Raw genomic sequence first — 19,444 nt, 5'->3', positions numbered from 1 at the left:
CCAGCCCGCTGCTAATCATCAGACCACGTGAAATAACGGAGCTGTCTCCTGTGCCTGCCAGAGCAGCACACTCTCGAGAGCTGTGACAAACAGGTCTGCCAAAAGGCACAGAAGTAGACCGGCCTGGCTATTAGGGAACCACAGGCCTTTCTACAGCATGTTTTGAATGTCCTTGAGAATGGTGGTGGACAACTATGAAACAGTGCATGTGAATGAGTTATACTCATTATAATACATTAATATGGCTTCATATAACACTTACATGCAAAGTGAACCTTTCACTGTTTTCACCAGAAAAGTCATTTCAGTTATACATACAGTAGGAATGATGTTACATTCCTTATGCTATTGGTTGGGGACTTCCTACAGTAGCCAATGAACAACCAAGCCAAATTAATCAGTACGTTTTGTACAGTATATGGAGGCTTGTTCTCCATCTGCCCCAGACATCCATGTGCAAGTTGAATTGGTAAATGACAGGAGTATTTTCATGTATTGAATTACAATCAGATTGAAGAACACAAACTGTATGTCATGCATGTGCATGGCTGTAACACCAACTTTGTCTTTGGAGTGTTGGTTGCACATAATTTGTTGCGAAACTTCAGATTTGAAGTAGTTTGTGGAGTGTTATCTCATGTTATGAGTCATTACTGATCTGTACAATAAGGTGCTATTGGTCTGTTTTTATTAGGGACAAGTGCCCCTCAATGCAGATAGTGAATGATGGCAGTGGTAATGTGGCTGAAATGATCGCTGCTTTATTAGCTTAAATTTACATTTGCTATTTGCAATTTTATCAAATGTCTCCATAAAGTTGCCCTGAGAGCACGGACCATCCCACAGCTGTTCACAACTATGCCCTTTATTAGTCCAATTTTATACATGATGGCAAATTATTTTAATGTGTCTTTGTTTAATTGTCAAAGCGACTACTCCACATGACCACTGCAGAGGCAGAAAGACCTCTAAGAGACACTGAGGTCACAGCAGAGTGACGAACCAGACTGAGCGATATCCCTTCAGCGCCAATTAGTCGCCACACCATCACAGGAAAAATCAAAGACAGAGAGGATGAGTGGAAGACAGAAGCAGCCAAACTACAGCAGTGAGAGGGAGTCAGCTCAAAGGCTGCAGACAGAAAGTGTTAGACAGAGAGGTGACAATTGGTAATGGCATCCGGTGCTTTCCCACAAATGCCCGACACGCCACCAATCCACATTCTCCAGTATACAGCAGAAGATGCATCAGATCTGCAGTCAGGGATTGAAAACGGTTCAAAGAACAAAATCAAAAAAACAGAAACAAACCAAATCTTTGGATGAATGCAACCAAAAGAGGGAACAAAATAAATTTCACTTGTTCCAGAGTGAATATTATTGAAAAGTGTATAGGCTCAGAAAGTCACCTCCCCACACAGTGCTCCTTAGACCCTTTATAGGCTAAATTTAGTCAGCTTTTATGAATCTGGGTCTCCCCTGTATAATAGGCAAAGACTACTATGAGTTGGTAATGGATTTCCCATCCCACTATCTGAACACCTTTCAAAAATATGTGCCTTAATTACTGAAACATTGTGTATAAATAACATACCAGAGACACTAAGAAAATATCAAGGTCCAGTAGTAATGTGGACTTAAATCAAGGAAAATGTCTGTGCCCGAAGTGAGCTATAAGACGTTTTTGAAGATCTATAGGCCTATATAGGCTAATTGCCTACCTCTAATCTCGGCCCATGTCTGGATTAAGGCATAGTGCTTTTACAGTAAAGGTTAACCTTGATATATAATGTGCTTTGATTTAAAGGGGCTTTAAGTGATGTCTTACGTTGTTTTGGCTAAAACATTTTTTGTCACTTACAGGAAACATCACCTCACCATCCGCTAGCTGCCTGTGTCCTGAATACCCTGTAAAAACACGCAATCTTTGTGGACAACCCAGTCTCCAAAAACAGCCAAAAAACAACTTGGGCAAACCGTGTCCATAAAAACATTACAAACTGTTCCAGCAAATCACAGACGAGATGCACGTCTGAGAGGAGAGTTTCAATTGCTGTTAGGCTATTGTGCCACCTGCCATAAATCAATTTGTAAAGTCAATGCCATTTTTAAAGGAATGTCACTAACTGTTCTTCTATAAGGCACTAACCGGTTACCATTTAGAGAGGTCTTGGAACACTGGAACAGGGATGTGAAAATGTGTTTTTGCCCAGAGCAAACTGAAATCAAAATCATTCTGTTTTCAGTCCATGTCTTCAGTTTATTCACAAATGGCTTCTGCAGCTTTTCTGAAATACTCTAACCGAGTGGGAGAGTGAGTGAGTGAGGGTGTGTGTGTGGGTGTGTGTACATGCATGTACGTGTGTGTGTGTGTGTGTGTGTGTGTGTGTGTGTGTGTGCAGTGAGTGTGTGTTAGTTTGTGATACACCTCACACATGCTATCTGCAGGCAGTGTGTAAACTGTCAGTGTCTAATTTGATGATCACATAGCAACAGTTTCCCTGTGAGGGCTGTTCCCCCCGAGGGAGGGAGCGCAGGTGTGAGGCGCTAAACAGTGCACGAACGAGAGTGGGAGGGACAGAGAGAACCAAATGATGAGAAAAGGGATGTGAAATTGGAGAGGCACACGTGAGACCTCCTTTCACAGCGTAGCGTCAAGGGGGGCCAACAACCATGGCAAGTTGAGAGCTGTCACCAGCAAAAACCCATGCAGTGTCCAAATTTCCTTTTGGTCGTTTGTGTACGTGCCGCACTACATATTAAAAATCCACTACAGGGAATTATGCAAATGGGACTCATCCGATTATCCACAGGAAAGACCAAACATTATTTTGTTCCGCAGCTCCAACCAAGTTAGCTAAATATGGAATGGGATGAGTTGTATATTGGCATCACAGACTGTTGTTCATGGTAAATCTGTCCCCTGAGTCAGTAGCATCCTAATGGTGCGTGGAAAAAACCAAAAGCAATTCTGTTTCAATTGAGGATGAGCAATGCTCTCTGATATCCTATGAAAATATGTATCTGTGTGAATTTTTGTGTTTTGCTTTTGCTGTGTATTTTTGTATACTTTGTGCATCATGAGTGTATGGGTTAGCATTTTGCAAGCTGTACTGTACTTTGTGTATGATGATGGTCACAATATGATGACAAAACAAAGGGATTTCAGAGAGGTAAGTGAAATACTGATGACACCAAAGATGCCCAAGCTATTGTAATTGGTCCAGATGGTGACTATATGATGAGGAAACATTATGCTTAAACATTATGTTTAGAATTATAAGAAACATATGGGAAATGGACAAAAAACAAAATGGTGATCAATACAAAGAGTGGACTCTTTGGATGGACCTGCACCTGTGTGCCAGTCAACATTCTCCATTGTTGCTTGAAATGGACAGTTCTAATCTGTGTCCTCCATCCTACACGGATATCATTAACATACAGTTCATGGCAGCTCAGTTCCAGGTAAGATGCAGCCACAAATGGGTCTGCTGAACTCAATGGCAGATAAATCATAGGAAGTAAGCCTGTTCATGTCTATTTTGATAAAAGTTCTGAATCCAAATGACCTAATCTGGTCTGTATTGTTGTATTAGATGGACCGTGCTGAAGCCAGAGTGAGGGATACAATAGAGCCTGATTAGAATGGAATAGGGGCTGTTGAGATGAGTGATTGGACAAAGGCATTTGATCTGTCACATCTAGGCTTTACAAGGTGACCAAAGAGAGTGAGATATCACATCCTGAAGCTGAGCTCTCATGTTCAGATGATGTGGTGTCAGTCTAGAAAGCAACTGGATTGGATCAGAGGCCCTTGTGATTCAGATCTGTCAGATTGCCACTGAAGAGCTGGCAGGACGCTCATGTTTTCTGAATAATTTATTCATATTATGTATGCATGTATGTATTTGTATATTGAACGCAAATATTATGGATCGCTGGGTGATACGTGAAATATTGCCGACATGCCCACAAAGACCCATACTTCCAGCATGGTATGCCAGCTGTGTCAAAGTAAAACTATCTCCCTGGATAGTAAGGCAGAAAAGGCTATTTACACCATGTAACACCCATGGTGAGCACTCAGCCTCATATCTCAATATTTACTCTCTAGAGGATTTCACAGCGTAATAACATAATCACTGCACTGTAACATTCTTCATTTCTATTCTGCAAAAAGATTTGAGAAGAATCAAGTCCAACTTTGTTGTCAGTAAAATGAGCATAGCATTTGTTGAGAGGCCAGAGGGCCAGATTCTCCCTGTACTGATTCACTGTTTATGTTGTGATACAGTATGTCTATGTCTAAATACAGGCAGAAGGTGGCATCTGTTTTTTTTAGGACCCTTCATTTGCAGAACACATTGATATTATTATTCCGTCATTAAGCACATGGCTTTCTCCCTCTTGACTGAGTGCGGCTCAATAATATGCAAATGTGATGAAATACAATTTTCTCCAGGTATGGGGAGAGTACACATTATTTTCAACTCGAATGCTCTCTAGAAAAATACCGTTCTAGCCATCCAGTGCAAGTGCACCCTCTGCAAACAAATTCCAATTAGAGCTCAGTGATTAAACAAAGTGTGCCTCTGCGGCAGCCTCGTCACTCCCACCTCACCTTGCACCCTCCATGTCGGCCTGCGCTCCATTCCGCAGTCTGCCTGGCCTGCACGCCACATACTGGGATGGCGACCGACTGGCTCCACTGCCTCTGGGTGCTGATTGGTTTGTGTATGGACCCTTTCAACAATAAAAACAAAAACAATGCTTGAACGTTCTATTTGGGCCCCAATCTACTTCCTCTGCATTAAGATAACATATGGAATGTTAAAACGGAAGCCTTGTGGGGCCAACTATGATGCTGATAATGGAACTCTCTTGAAAGGGTCTATAAATGGGTTCACAGGCTCTTCTGATTCTGGATGTGGGCTACAGTTGTGTGATCACGCCCACATATCACAGTTTCGATGACTGTGTCTTCAAATATGTTTTTCTGCTGCTGATGAACCGAGGAGGAAATGTGTGATTTGAAGACTGCAGATCTGGAAGGTAGGAGTGGGCCTTTGGAGCTCTGGAGCAGAAAAAAACAGGAAACTAGGCATTAGGTATAAATGAAAGCATATGGAGGTTGGACACAGGTGCAGAAAGATGATGAAAAACAAGTTGGTGTACAAGAAAAGCAAAAATGTCCGCTCACTGACTTCATGGCCTGGTTTTGACTCAGGGTGCCCTCTAGGCTGAAACATTACGGCTTTAAAATGTATTTTGGGAGCTCATAAAGTCTATGTAGAGACATGAAGAGAAACCGTGCCAGCACTGGCCAGGTTTTTCCTGACGTATTTCAGCACAAAAATATCTGAGTGGAAATGGCTGAAGAGAAGTAGAGAAGCATTTCAAATTCAACAAATGGATGCACGAGCAGTACATACACACCTAGTACAAAGGACAAATCATCTCATTACCAGACACATGCAGTCAGGGTCGGAGACGGGCCACTTTTCTAAATATTTCAAAACACTTTTGGCAAAACTATTTTGTGCAGTAAGCCCATTTCACAGTGTCCAGGTGCCTCAAAGATTTGTGCGGAATTAATACTAAAGCATTGTGTACGTGCAAACCTGGGAAGTAGCGTACGCCCAAATTCTGATGTATGAGACTGCGTATGCAGCATTCCACCAGCTTTTCTTTGTACATCCCAACGTGAAATTAAGCACACATGCATGAGCACACTCCTCCCTCTCTCCTCCCTAAATCATTTTAATACGCTAACTAGAAGGCCACTCAAGAGCGCAGACCTCCACAAAGACAATTTGGCCTACCCCATGACAGGTGACAGGGTTTGCATAATGGGGTTTGATGGGCATTTGGACCATCAAAAAATAACTGCATTAAAGCAACACCAAAGAACTTTTCCTCTGTCGCACCCACACTATTTGTTTATCCAGCACTGGCTTTGCAAATAACGATGTCCATAGACAAGGTAGAATATGTTGCATGATTTTATGAAAGTACGATGTATTGCGACATCATGCAAGTCAAATTTGTAGTTTCTTATGTCTCATTCCATCGAACTACAGATCCGCTACCCGATCTGGCAAACTTACATAGTGCGGTTATAGCCGATAGAGGCCCGTGAATCGAATGCAGAAGTGCCGTTCACCCTGTTACGAGTTGATGAACCACTGAAACAATTTTGGAAACATTATTTTAAGGTACAAAAAACTCTTTGATGTTGCTTTAATTAAATATGCAGTTGATATTCATCAAATCAATCATGTCCAAGTAAGAGACCACGCATCGCGCAGCCGGAGTAAAATAACCAAAGTTGATCTACTGTAAGCCATATTGCCTTTATGATTTTGGATTATATCCCAATAATTTGTGTGACAACAATAATACAAATGGTTCTTCCATGAAATTCAAAGTATGGAGTCAATCACACTAAGGGAAATAGCTACAACTTGCCCTTATTAGTCAGGCTGTAGCCTAACATGGACGACGTTTGGATGAACACTTGGATGATCCTGTCCCATAGGCTACTGCCATTTTTCACTGGAATACCATGTTGACAAGAAATCCCCTGTGGTAAGCAGCCTACTTTAACTCATAAGAGCCTATGTCATTTCTAAAAAAAATGAAAACTATCGGAGATATGAAGGGAAAAACGCCCCGGCAAATGTTCAAGGCATGGGCAAATGCGTTAAGTCAACCCCATTCATCACATATTTCGTGGAAAGCTCTTCAAAATCTGAAAAGCCATCAGCAATCATGGAACTAAATATCGGTGCTGTCTAAATAGCTTTCACATTCCCTTTTAATTCTTGATATCCTCTTATAAGGCTACAGTCTACTATATTATGCTGTATTGCGCAGTGTTTGCACATGTTGCATGTACATGTATTTAGGTCTGTACCTTGAAGTGTTATCATTTTATAACCCACATTCACAATACTGTGCAATTAAAAGCCTAGACTCGTGATCAATAGGCTAACAACTATGTTGTTGCGCTGCACACACTGGAAATATGCGTACTGGAAATATGCGTACGCCAGATATGAAGTTGGCGCGGAGAAACCCAGGAGAAACGCACATTCTCACATTCATTTCACTCTTGATACATCTGACCGAGAGTGGGAAAGATGATGTACACAACATTTTTGTGTGTACGCAAGTTTTGTACATGAGGCCCCAGGTGCCCAGGCTTCGCTGATGTTAATGATGCCTTAATTGGCAGGGTGAAACGTCTTCATTTTTCTGTCTTTTCTGTGGACTGTGCTGTTCCAGCAGAAGTTGGGTTACACGGTGGCAAGATCTTGTGAAATGGGCTAATTGAACTGGTATTTTGTTCAAAATGATGATAAAAAAAAATCATGCACAAACCGTGTACATTTTATGAAGCTGTTTCATAAACTTTTTATGCTCATACAGTTTATAACAAAATACATATATAATATTACAAATGTAATATCTATGCATGCTTTTACAGTGACACCGAAAAGCACAGAGGAAATTGTGTCCGTTCAATCATGTCCCTGGCTAGTGTTGTCCTTAGCTCTCTTGGCTAAGCATTGCTGTAGCCCATCACAAATTGAATTGATATAAGAGGATTATCAAGTTAAGAGCTCAATCATGAGAACCTGAGATACCTAAGAAATAAATTACATTCAACAACAACTAAATACATGTGTGTGTGTGTGTGTGTGTGTGTGTGTGTGTGTGTGTGTGTGAGAGAGAGAGAGAGAGAGAGAGAGAGAGAGACAGGATGAAAGTGTGGGATAGAATATTACAGAGATGCATACAGATGCATACATGCAGATGCATACAGAGATGCATACAGATGCATACATGCAGATGCATACATGTGCGTTTGTTCTATGACGGTTGTTTCTGTGTGTAAGATGGAGGGAGCCTGCCACAAGATGGCTGCTCCATTTCAACCATCTGCGATTGACCTCCTGGGTCAGTGGAGAGAGAGAAAGTGTGTCAGAGCATAGAGTCTCCTTTGGGTACAAAAAGCTCAGCAGCAAAAATATTTACTACTCCTGTGAAACTCTTTGGATTAGGCACTGATTTGTGACTTTGATTTCCTTTTTGGTACAAGAGGATTATCCTTCAACAATTTGTTATTAAAGTCCAAATGAGATTCATTGGTGTGTACACGTGTCCAAGCAGGGAACGGCCAGAGGCAACACGCACATTTTCAGAAACGGACAGGGGGGCTTATAAAATCCAAAGACTAAACATGACATGAGATGCACTCAACAATGAGAAGTCATGACAGAAAGGCACAAAGCTGAGTCTCATAGAGACCAACAGAAAGAGACAGAGCAAGAGAGATGGGGAGAGATGAACATGCAGTGGTGGAATAAGGGTGAGAAGTGTGTCAAACATCTGAGACTCGGGGTGTGTGAGGCAGTGGCGCTCCCGGCAGCGGGGATTAGGCCACCAAGTGGAGCGAGAAGGACAGTAATGAAGCAGAGAGCTGCGCGGCTCTCCCGCAGTCGGACCGCACTAATGATACAGCAGCTCCATCTGCCCACTGACACCACGCCACGCACTGGAGCAGGCAGCCCAGAGAGCTGCATGGTGCTCACAGCACACTGGAGCAGGCAGCCCAGAGAGCTGCATGGTGCTCACAGCACACTGGAGCAAGCAGCCCAGTTGGGACGACTCGGTGGGACGGCATGGCAGGGGACAAACACCCCTCTCTCAGAAGTGGGTTAGTTACAGCACACGGATGCACTGCAAAAACCGACAGAGTTTAGTTCCAGTAGTCATGTTGCAATGCACTTTGTATACATCTTACAGAGAGGTCATAGCATGCATTGTAATACCAGCCAGCCATACGAAGAACTTAGTCATGGGAAACCACAAAGTACCAAAGTAAACAGGCAAATGTAAACAAAGTTCCTCTCCACTATAGCATCTGACAATCTGAATCTCATTTGTGGTAAAGGGAGACACTCTTTGTCACTGTGTTTCCCAACCATTTTGAAAGAAATGCCAATATTGCACTAATGCTGTCTTATCAAGGTCAGTGGGTCAAAGAAGTGAGAGAAGACATTAGAGCCAGTGTTGCCAGATTGGGTTGAGTGATTTCTGCCCATTTACGTTCAAAAACCCGCCCTTTTCGGCAAAAAAGGGCCCAAACAACGATTTTGCCATAGAGAACCATTACACTCAAAAATTTTTTAGCCCGCCCAAATCTTATTTTCCCTCGCCCGACGAAGTCAAAAGAAGCCCAATCTGGCAACACTGATTAGAGCAGTCAAAGTAGTTATTGTTTACTACAATTCTTTGCTCACTTTCATATAGATTTTAAGATTCTGTCAAGGTAGACCCTCCACCCATTCTGCTCCATTTTTGTTTATTTCAATAATCAGAAAAATGTGTGGATTGCAGCGGTGTCAAAAACACAATCCAATGTCAGGTGGAAGCTGAGGTGCTGTCATAGAATTCTGCCTTCCGGTATTCAGTTATACAAGTAGCAGGCTGTTCAGCTCACAGTGCCTCATTCAATGAAAGCAATTTCCATAAATCAAAGCCTAGCTTCACTATTGACTTTTAATTTGATAATGACATATAACTTGAGCTTCAAAGTTATGGTTAAATTGATGGATTAACATCTAAGGGTATTGTTTGATGCTATTAGAATACTGTTGACAAAACAGTCATCAATTGACTTTCAGTTGACATCAAAGGGAGTCAAAGCAGAGGAATGGTATTGTAAGAATGACTTTCATCACTGAGATGGAAGGAGGAAATTGCTTTTGATCTCAGAGGAAATCCACTTGACGCACTGTAAATGGCAGAGAGGGTACAAAGTAAAATTTCCTCTGCAAACTGAGCCTTGATATTTTCACTCTATCAGTTACAGCATGCATCTTATCTCAGTAAAGATGTCCCCCCTTTTTAAAGTCCATTCTTTTCAACATACTGATGATCAATACTTTCTAAATAACTGGCTCACTTTCCCTTTTGCATCATATGGTTTTTAAATCCTCATTCATTCACGCTTGAGTTGTGACGTGATTGGAACAAATAACTGATATGTAGGCCTATTCAAGATATATAATGTAAGACATGCTGTAAAGCAACTTGCTATTGCAGTCAAACACTTCAAGGCTAGATCAATGCTAAACACTTACAGTAGTTTGCCATTTTCAATATTTGATAACATTTCACTATTGATGCATTTTTAAACAGCTTCAGACCAATTCACATTTGAACACCATCTGAAAGCCTTTTGTAATTGAAAAAGGTAAAATAACATGTTATTTCTTACAATCAAAATTACAAGGCCATCATGTAAGCTGCTAGAATAACTGCAAATCCAACACCCAAGACCAGACTTGTTTTTAACTAGCCCAATAATACAATTTAATGTTATCATCATGTGTTATTAATCAATTTTTATATCACAGGACTTGTGATAGTTGACAACACAGACTGTGATGCAGTTGATTGTACATATTAAGAGCATGACAGCAGCAGTGTCTGCTCTGCAGTCTCCACCAAAAACACTCGAAAGTCAAACTGAATGCATTCTGGAGGTTGTGCTCACACACTTTTCAACTTTAATTTGGCGCTAACTTACATTGACACACGCTCATCGCCCGGGTGATAATGACATTTAAATTACACGGCGGCACCCAGTAATTCGGCTTCCATTATTCCACCACTTTGTGTCTGAGCTCAGCGGAGCAGGGGGTGGAGGAGGTGGCTCTCCAGGGGGCCTCTGTCTAATTAAATCACGGGATAAAAGAACACATCCTCCATCTCCAGCTGCCTCCGTCATTTCCTCTGATGGATCCTGATCACCTGGAGCACCAACCTGCCAGAGTCTGACAAGCACGCTTCATTTTCCATAGGAGTTTCTCAGACGACGGTGAAGGCAGCAAGACAACTTTTCAGCCCCTACAGCTCATGCAGATGAAAGTCCTCTGAGGAGAATGTTAGTATTCATTCCCACAAAAATGACAATGACTTCCACCCAGCTGGAACTCTGCCGATGAAATTAATACATTGCCATTTTCCCCTAAGAAACTACTGTACAGGGCTCTTATCCACAACCTTTTATTTAGAATCAAAAATTAAAGTGAACAAATGTAGCGCAGATACATTCATGCACAAAGCTTTTCCTGGTTCCCTTTTGATACATACAGAAAATGTAGACCTACTGTACATAACAAATGAAATTAAGTCGTTTGGTTAAGTTGATAAAGAAATAGAGCATGTAACATGAATTCATATTACAACTATGAGACCCAAAGACAGACCTCAACCCACCTGTGGAGGTCTTGTGCATTTTAAGACATTACTTGGATTGCACTTGTTCCCATCAATGGAGATCTAATCAGAGCGCCAAAAATAAAATGGCCCTCCATAATTGCAGGTTAATGAGAAGCTGTGGTCTGAGCATCAGGAGACAAGTCCTAACACTCTCTCCATTGATCGCTGTTATCACACTCCTGCACACTGGCGTTTGGGGTCTCATTTGTCAGGGGGTTTTAGAGAAAAAAAAAGGCATATGCATACGTCTGTGAACTCGCTTAGCACAAAACCTTTAAACATTAGGTGTATGAGACAATCCCATGGTTATGCACACAGGAGATTTCTGTTGCAATTTAAATTTGATCAAATTGCTTAGAGCTCTGGGCAGAATTAGATTGCAATCAATTAACCACATACCGGTAAGTATCACATAGCCGTTGGCATGACAATGCAATAATTTAAGAAATAGAATGGCAAACTCAATACATTTAATGATGGTACATTTAATGAATCTCAAGAGTGGTTCTTGATTCTGTGCAAGAATGAGGCTTGTTGACCCTGCCTCTGGGAGAATGCAAAACAGAAGAAGGGGAAAATAAAAAAGAAAGTGAGATGCTGTCCGGAGCATGGCCAAACTAAAATGGCTTGTTGAAGTAAAGCAACATCCACAGTGTTTTTCACTACTGGACAGTGACTTCCTAATAGCCTTCATACAGTTTCAGAAATGTGCTTATTGGCAAATATTGACAGTATGTTCCATCTTTGCCAACAGTTTTCCTGCACTGATCCCTGAACATAATTTGACACAGTGGGAATATGACAGCTGACTTTTCATCACTGAAGAGAAATTGAGACAAAGATGAAATCACCTGCCAACAGTACAATGTCCTCCACAGAGTGGAGGTATGCCTAGGTTACATAGGCATAGGTCTCAAAACACATGCCATGATACACATGATACACTCAGTTGGATAGAACATCCATCTTTAAGGTAGCAGAGTACAGCGAAACAAAAAACATGACTCATAATCGACTCTTTTTCCCTCTGTGCTCCATTTCTTCCGCAACCCCAATTCCCTCGCCCCCTGAAGCAGCTTCTGAGACAGCCTGAAAGCAGGTATTTGATCCGCAACACTTCCATTTTGAGACAAGGGCGCACCCCTGTCAAAAAGAGATGACATGTACAAAGGCACGATTGAAAAGATCACTTGCTATCCATCTACCCTGTCTCTCTTAGAAAGAGCCATGTCTTACAGGTGTGGAGTCAAAGGTGACCGAGCAGTTCTCCAGTGGAGAGGAAAAATGGAAAAACAACAAAAAATGTCTCCTTCAGTTTTTCCAAGAAAGGTCCATTCTTGAAGGAACAACTAAATTGTGATCCCCATCTGGCAGCCTATGAAATCCAGAGTTCCAACAACAAGGTGCCATCTGTTGCTTCTTACTGGAAATTTGAGTAGCAGCAACAGTTAATTTGTTGCTTATGTTTATTCTTGTGGTACAGACACTTCTGTCCAAAGTTACTTAAAATTATACCAATAAACATTACATTAACTTACAAAAAAAAAACTTACATCAATGAACATTACATTAACATTACAAAACTAACAGTTTAAAGTAGTCATATATTAATATTAGTAATAAACAAAACAACATGTAAACTACAAAACATACAAACCAGATTCTTTTTTTTGTAAAAAAGAAAGGTAAACTGAATGTTTGAATGTGTTTGCACTGACAGAACTCAACACACAGACTTATGACTTATGTAATACTGGTAACATGTTGAACATGTTACCAGTAACAACTAGATAAGGGTCCGATGTTGAATCATGTTACACTTCATAATATAGTCAGACAGAGCACGAGGGCATTTAATGGTAATATAAATTAAAGCCCATAGCAAGTTATTTGAAAGCCCATAGCAAGTTATTTGCTGCTGTGGATTGGCCAGTGGCTGTTCAGGTGTGACCTTGCGACTGGTGCCAGAATGAGATGCTTTTTTGGGGTCACAATGCAGCAGTCAAATGTAAAATATGTCCTCAGTAAGAGTAATAAAACCAATCAAATGTCATTGAGTTCAACAAAGACCTCAAACTTCCACCTTAAAGAGAAAACATACTGTTTTTGAATGTTATTGCCAAATGCCTTTGAATAAAAGACTGCACCTAATCTTCATTTAACTCTGCCCAGTGGTCTTCAAATGTACAGAAATGAACCTTGAATTGCTTTCAAAAGCTTCAATTATGCAAAGCAGATCAGGCATTCAGGCACACTTAAACCTTTTACAGTGTTCACTGTGCCATGGTGGTGTCACATACTCGGAGTCCTTCAGAGGTACGCCACCCCTACACCTCCAAACCACAGTGACCAATTAACTGCAGACCATTACAGAGACCATTACAGGAACTAATGGTTTCAGTGGGCATGGAAAAAGTTGCTCAACTGTAAAGTGCCCAAGTTTTTTAAAAGAGTGCACGCCAGCTGTGAAATATTGTGTGTGGGAAGGTGGGTGAGTAGGGGGCGTCTGGGCGATGGGAGCTGGACTAGTGTGCACTAGTCTGAAAGTTGTGGGTTCAATTCCCAGCTTCCACCGTTGTGCTCCTTGAGGAAGGCAGTTAACCCCAAGTTGCTCCACAGACAATGTAATCCCTTGTAATATAGTCGACATATGACTGCTAAATGAAATTAATAAATGTATTAATGTATTGTCATGTGAGGTCAGTCTGATTCCTGTTCCCGATTTTGTTAAACTCTTCAGTACCTAACAGGATGTTGGAACATTAGTGTTGCCTGGTACAATTTGTAGGTATCTTTTGTGTGTGTGTGTGTGTGTGTGTGTGTGTGTGTGTGGGTGTGTGCGTGTATGTGTGTGTGTGCGTGTGTGCATGCCTGCGTGCGTGCGTACGTGCTGTGGTGCTGGCGTCTCCATTACTGCGGTGCCAGTGGGACTCCAGTGCAGGAGGAGGCCTGCAGTCAGCACATCACACAGCCGCTGACCTGTCACAACCTCATATGCAGCGCCGCCACAATTATCCGTCTGACAAGCATCTGATCCTGGCCCTGTCTCCTCCACCAGTCTGGCCGGGCCTCACAATTACCCCGACAGTCAGGAGGCTAATAGAGTCCACCTATCCACCCGACGCATTTTATTAGCTCTGTGATGTTGCCCATAAGTGCTCTGATGATGCTTCTCCATCAGGCCATCATGTAGCGGTGAGACGCTAGTAGTCTTTAATAGAGCTTATGCAGAGAGAAGGTGCAGTGGAGTCTCTCTTTAGTGCCTTAGAGACACAGTAAAGAACTGGAGAGGAACTCTGACTGCTGAAAGGCACTCCAGAGTGTCACAGGATTAACAGTCAAGGAGATACATTTAGTGGTAAGAGACTAACTTCCACAGTCCATCATTCTACGTTTCATGTTTGTTACTCTTACACCATGGTGAAATATATATTTTTATATATATTAATTATTCTGGTATCAATTCTCAATTTTTTCTCTCTCTTAATTTGACTCTCTTCACAAGTCATTATCTCCATGAACTCATTAGTTTTAATACTCATTCATATACACTACCAGTCAAAAGTTTGGGGTCACTTATAAAATTTCCATTACACTCCATTATAGAGAGAATACCAGCTGAGATCAGTTGCATTGCTTTTTTTAATCAGGGCAGCAGTGTTCAGATTATATTATGTGCTTACATAATTGCAAAAGCGATCTCCAATGATTTTTTTCAGTTAGCCTTTTAAAATGATTTCAGTGGCTCTTACAGGGGAACCATGCAGTTTTACCTTAATTTACCTTTACTTAATAGCTTCGGAGTCAATGGAATGGTTATATGACTTTTTTCCGGGTTGAATGGTGGACGTCTCGCTTCGGCCTAGCGTCTGTGAGCGGAAATGATAGCTGGGGGGGGGGGGGGGTAGACTCCCCGCCCCTGCCTTCTTCCATCGGCAGGAATCCAGATCCGCTCATCGCTAGACGGATCAGAGACTTACCTATTCAGGACACTTTCCAAGCTACAGTATTCCTTCTCATATGGAATTGTTAATTGATTCTATTCTGTCTACTGAGTCTTTCTGGTAGAAAAAACAAACTTGCAACTTTGGTCCGGTGGGCGAACGGCCTCAGAGTTAGAAAGTATCGCGGTCTTGCGATGTAACAAATTGCTTTACTACACACATACATGCCAGGCACTGGCTAGAACAAGGTAACGATGGAGTTTCTCAGGCATTCGTCATGGCGAAATGAAGCAGAAAGTGAGTAAACCATTGTCGGAGGAACAGGGAAAGAGGAAACAGCAGACTGACCGAGCGAGGTGTGTCTTAAAATGTATATTCTAAAGCTGCAGGGGGAGATCTCTAGAGAAAACAGCGTAGGGACACAGGTTGTAGTGCGTTTGTTACAGATCCAATTGTATTCAAATGCCTTTAACATGACAAAAGATTTCAAGTGGATTCAAATGAGCCAGCCTGATTGCAGTTCCTGAAAGTAACATCAATTCTTAAAATCATATCAATGCTCACACCATGAAATTTTCATCAAATCACATTAATAATTTAAACATATTATTTTGCTCCTGGCTAAATATGGCTTCAACATTTAAGTGACCTCTACAGTGCATGAGCACTGCTTTTTCTCCAGACTGATCAGTACCTCATAATTACACTTGATTACAAGCCCAGACAAACTAAGAGCCCTCCAGAGGCTCTCCAAACTCTCATCAGCAGAAACGGGCAGATACCTTTGGACTCAAGGCACCAGGGATTCACTCAATGTCTGAGGAGTTGTGCTTTGATGAACTGGCTTTGACCTTTTGCTGAGCAACTGGGCCCACTGAGTGGTTCAGTTTTTGCATTTAACAAGGGCCAGTGGCCAGAATTCATAGTTTCTGGATGACCTCATTGGTGGTTTGTAGAAAAGCAAATGGTTTGAATCAGACCAGACTTCCAAATGTTGACATCACTTTGGAATACGCTTGATTGATAATTGTCAATTTCATAACAATAGTTATAATAGCTGATGATATGAGTTCCTTTAATTAACTCACTGCCAATTTGAGAAGATATCAATTTCAGTGTCTCTGCTTCAATGCAGATTTCACTCCACATTCAGTCAAAACAACTCAATTGTTTAATTGACTTAGCTCGTATGTCTGTCAATCTTCACTGACATGATTTGAGACTCACTCATCACTGATTGCCAGTTATTTTACTCTGATTTCAGAATGCACTGTGATCTGCCTATTCAGTTAGCTAGTCATCTGGATGAACAAAGGCCACCCATTCTTTTTTCCATGGAAAAATAAACTTCAGTCTGGGTCTCCACAGCCAGACAGTGTGAATAATGAAACAGAAAAGCCTGGCCAAGTTGGAGAACGTGATGCATCACCCTTAACTCTTTCCTGCCTCACAATACAGAGCAGGGAAATTGCGCCCCATGCATACAGTATTGAGAATGTTTTTTTTAAAACACACACACACACACACTGAATAACTTAAATGTTGTAATGTTGTTAACCACAGGCGGATGCAAAGCCATACATATTCACATGCACACCCCCTCTTGATGTCTTTCAACCTTCAACTTGCCAAAATAAACCCCCCCAACACACACACACACACACACACACACACACATACACTCACACACTGTTTCTAATTAGGTGCAACATTAGGAGTCACATCCTGTCACATCTTATGTTAAGACAGAGGCTTCAGTTGCAGCTACAGCACCCTATAGGGAATACTACAAAGCTTCTTTCTCAAGCAATATGACAGGTGGTTGCTACACCAATGTGCACACTGATGTCTTCTGGACACCTCTGCAGTTCTGTCCGAGGACAATTAATGCAAGAATATCACAAGCCTTTGGATTGCAGATATTGGCTAACTGTTGGAGGCTCAGCAATGATGGGTAACACTTTATAATATCTACACACAATGCATCATTTACTAAGCATTTGTAAACAATTAGTAAATGGTTTGTTCATCATTTGTAAAGTATTGTTCCTACATTACATTAATTCTCATCAGTAAAGCATTTGTACACACAGTTGTAAATGGTTTGTTCATATAGTGAATAAGCCAATATCTAAAATATGTTTATAAATTGTTTTTAATACTTAATAAATTATGTAATAATTTGTTAATGAAGTAATATTTCCATTATTTAACAGAACTAGTGTTCCAGCTGAATAGTGGCTAGGTTTATTATTAGTGAAAAAGCCTTTGTGCAATGCACAGGTTTCCACCCTCCTCTTTTCAGTAGCATTCCTCGGCGTGACAAGCTCAGTAGGTACCTGTGCATCACGGAGGAGGAGGAGGAAAAGCCTTCACTCACTTGTGGTGAGCCTAATCTGCTGTAGCAGGGATGTTTGCTGGGGCTTTAAAAGAACCTGACAGCAGAAGAAGAAGAGGGAGGCATCCTAACTGTTGTCCAAATTTTATCAAATTGTCTGAGGCAGATTGTCAAAACTTAGACAGATTTCCAATTTATAACAAAAAGTTGGTTACTAAAGATGTCACCCAGAAAAAAAACATGGTGAAATCTTAGGGAAGTATAAGGCCTTGTTATAGTGGATGAGTCCAGATGGTTTACTCAGAGGTGTCACAGACATACTGACAGATGCTTGTGCTGCACAGAGAATTTGGTAAGGCTACCAAGGACGTAGGTTTGGTCTGAGCTTTGGTGGGGACACTACTCACTAACCCCCAACCCCCCCGAAAAAAAGCCACTCAACTCTTTCAACAGCCACTATAGATACAGTATATAAAATGATTAAAATGTGCTACTGTCCAACTACTATCCATGATTAAAATGTACTGTCCAACTTGATCTAACTATACTGTGTAGCCTACATCATCTGATTTTAATATGCACAGATATGTAGTACATTTATTTTCTATTTGGTCTGTTATGAAATCATGCATTGACCCATTGCTCAGTTTTAAGAAACTTAAATACATGCATGCTTAGCATTTTGTGAAAAGAAATCATTAAGGCTACATTGACAAACTCTTAACCGTGCGCTGCCTGTACATTCTCTGATTCTAAGACCATGAAAGACCATGTTGAATTTTACTCTGGAAAATTGGAATTTTTTGGAATTTTACTCTGGAACAGCTAATACACGGGCATTACACCTTTGTGTTCGGTAAGGTCTGCTGTTTATTCTGATATATGGTTTGTCATGTGTTGCGTGAAGAGTGTGTAGCCTACGATATTCCACCGAGACAAATGGATGTGGAGATGGGCGCAGAGAATAATTATTAAATCTCTTGAAGTTATTTTTCTCGCGAACTGTTTATCACAGAAAATAGTGGCTAGCTAGCACCGTTTAAAAGCTGAGAAAAGGCTCTATCATGTGACACATGTGTGATGAGTAGCCTACTTCTCGAGGAGTTCAACAGAGAAGAATGGATGAATTTGGACACACTTCATAAGCCTTGTAGTGAACTGAAGCTGAAACTGAAGCGCTGCGCCATGCTGCGCAGGAGACTGCGGCTCACTGGTAGTTATTATAGGTAACTTCAAATCAGCGCTATTTACCCTTATAGGCTACTGCACATTACAAGATCAGTACAAGATGATCCGCAGCACTGAAGTGAGAAATGATTTAACTTGTAGCGCATGTGAGCGCTTTTTTCCCCATTTCAACCTGAATTTACGTGGGGACATTTCAGTCATAATTTGACATTGGTGTGGACACGTTCTTCGGTCCCCACGCAAATCTACGCCCCTGAAGGCTACTATAAATACACCCAAGCACAGACAGATTTATTTAGGATATACCTGACGCGGTGGCACGCAATTATGGGACAGACAAGTTGTACACATACCCATATTAGCGTGCAAACTAGCAAGCAAAGCACAATCCATGACAGGTTTTTACTTTTACTTTTTTTACCAAAGATTCATTAAACTCAGCTATTCTGCTAGGATGAAGCTAGTCTGAGGCAAGTAATAACCAAATGATGATGAGAGGGTGGATTATGTATGCTATAGTGTGTATAGCCTGTTTAGCAACAGTCTCTGTTGAAGTTGCATTTCATCTTTATTATATTTTTTTGGCAGTAGTTTTTGAGGTTGTGGCAGCATTACAGCAAGGTACCGGTAATAATGTCAAGAAACCTTTGTGAAATTGTAGTAGTTATACTACTGAC

At 41.2% G+C, this 19,444-nt stretch overlaps 1 long non-coding RNA gene across 1 annotated transcript; it reads left to right on the top strand.

Annotated features, from left to right (window-relative positions):
- The first annotated feature begins 4,911 nt into the window (after positions 1-4,911).
- Positions 4,912-12,768, top strand: LOC121718417. Its single transcript, XR_006033941.1, has 4 exons — positions 4,912-5,054; positions 12,052-12,182; positions 12,371-12,396; positions 12,536-12,768. It is a non-coding gene; the product is annotated as an uncharacterized LOC121718417 (long non-coding RNA).
- Positions 12,769-19,444: the final 6,676 nt, after the last annotated feature.

Source organism: Alosa sapidissima, chromosome 1, assembly GCF_018492685.1.
Source record: "Alosa sapidissima isolate fAloSap1 chromosome 1, fAloSap1.pri, whole genome shotgun sequence".
In the NCBI taxonomy this organism is placed as follows: Eukaryota; Metazoa; Chordata; class Actinopteri; order Clupeiformes; family Clupeidae; genus Alosa; species Alosa sapidissima.
Note: the sequence above shows the minus strand (reverse complement) of the source record. Positions and strands in the feature narration are given on the sequence as shown.